Source organism: Frankliniella occidentalis, unplaced genomic scaffold (assembly GCF_000697945.3).
Source record: "Frankliniella occidentalis isolate FOCC.00 unplaced genomic scaffold, Focc_3.1 Scaffold5, whole genome shotgun sequence".
In the NCBI taxonomy this organism is placed as follows: domain Eukaryota; kingdom Metazoa; phylum Arthropoda; class Insecta; order Thysanoptera; family Thripidae; genus Frankliniella; species Frankliniella occidentalis.
In genome coordinates this window covers 642668-644821 of record NW_026267135.1, presented here as the reverse complement: position 1 = coordinate 644821, position 2154 = coordinate 642668, and positions in this window count along the sequence as shown.

Genomic DNA, 2154 nt, shown 5'->3' with positions numbered 1-2154 from the left:
AGCTGCACACCATATGTTTCCCTATTGACAGCATAGAACTGTGTGTGTCCAAGTGTGCAGAATTTAAACGTTTACAAAACGTCTAAAATTTGCACACCACGCAAGTGTGCAACTTGAGTTAAACACCATGTAATGTGCAAAATCACAACTTGCACACGTTGGTGTGCAAATATTGCACACTTGTTTTACCAGTGCACCAGCGGCGGCGGCGGCGGCGTTTCCGGCGCTTTTTGTTCAAATGAGCGCTAATTTTGAATATGTCGAATTAAAAATGTTAAATTCACAACAATTTTAATGGTCTAGAGCATTATCACTTCTTGTTGGAATGGGTCGAAGTAGTGAGAGGACTGCACGTTTGGTAGCCTGTCTTTGGGCACCAATTTTGCTCCAAAAGTGACGAATTTGGACCGCGCCGCCGGCTACGCCGCCGACAATTTTAACGGCGGCGGCGCGGCGGCGCGCCGCAGATTTTTGAACGGCGGCGGCGGCGGGCCAAACTATATCGGCGGCGGCGCAACGGCGGCGCGGCGTGCATGTCTAATTTCCAGTTCTCCCGTGTTCCGTCAAATCTCCTTCTTTTTAATTAAAAAACATGAATGCGATAATTTTTATTATTCTAGCAGTACAGCTCAAATAAATTACCCGATGATAATAACAGTCATGTGTTTACGCTCACGGAAGTTTGTGAGTATAAAACAGGAAAAGTGGGGCAACACTGAAAAGCAAAGGTGCGAATCCCTACCTTTAAAAGGCGCTAAGAAAGTTTAATGCCTTTGGAAAGGCGCTAAATGAGACCTTTGACACCTTTAGCTGGCTAGCTGCATATGAGTTCCATACAAGTTTAGTGCCTTTGGAAAGGCACGAAACTTCATAGTGCCCGGGGAGAGGGTGTTTTGTGCCTTTGTTTGAATGAAAACTGGGTCAGTTTCCAGCTACAATGTAACGTGTTCGCCAGCCAGGAATAGATGGCGGCGGGCGAGTATAATATATAGCGCAGCGAAGAGCGCGCGTTTTTGTGTTTTGCCTTTTTTTTTCCCTTTTTTGGCTGCCACGCTACAAACTGGGCAGACTGCGGACAGACACACAGCACTGCAATGAGGAAGAGCAAATTACTGTGTGCCGCCGGCTCTGAGCGCCACGCCCCGCCACGCCTCGCCTTGCCACGCCTTGCCACGCCACGCCTCGCCTCGCCACGCCTCGCCTCGCCTCGCCCCGCCAAGCCCCGCCACGACACTCGACGCTCCAAACCACATGGATATGGAGATGTGTCGCAGAGCAGCACAACAGTCTCGCGCTTGCACCAGGTGCGCGGGGGAGGGGGGGGGGGGGTACGGAGGAGCTGCCTGAGTCATATCAGTCGAGCGCAGCACTTTGATTCTACCGAAAGAGCTTGATGAGTAATGGTCGAGCAGGAATGCAATCGTGGGTAAAGAACAACGACAGCGATCAAAGAGCACAAGGCTTGGTGTGGGCGATATACTCACATAAGGGCTTTCATTGTTCTATTTCTCTTGCAGAATTATGTGGCTTGAAAAAAAAATAGCTCCACTAGGTACTTTCTACGTACATCTAATGTTATTTTTCTCTTTTTTTTGGGGGGGGGGGGTGTATTGGTGGTTTTTCTTGAGGCGTTCCTTTATTTCTGTTTTCTTTTGTCACGGGGTTCTCAAGTCCCGGAGATGCAAATCGGAAAAGACAATGGCGCGGAACGGATTGGTCAGGAGAAGACCGCGCGGCCACGCGTCTATAGTTGGTTCACTAAATGTAGACACCATACGAACACAAACGAAAATCGAAACAATCGCTGGGCTCTCTTTGTCGACGCAATAAGCTGTTCGGTTACGCACATTACAAGGGTCAGGTAGCCTGTCTAGGGCTGCCGGAGACGCCCGCGCCTGCCTCGCTGCCTGAGCCTGCCTTGGCCGCCCCCGCGCACTCCCCACACTCGCTCTTGGCTGCCCTAGGAAAGGGACGTTCGGGTGGCCCGGACCCGGCTTGCCGCGTCGTTATGACGCGCACAATGGGGCTCCGGGACAGGCTCCAGGCCAATGGTGTCTACATTTAGTGAACCAACTATACTCCCGAGCTTGGGGGAGAGAAGGAGCATAGAGCCGGCCTCGCGATGGACAGCAGAGGGTCGTCCCTCCCCCCCCC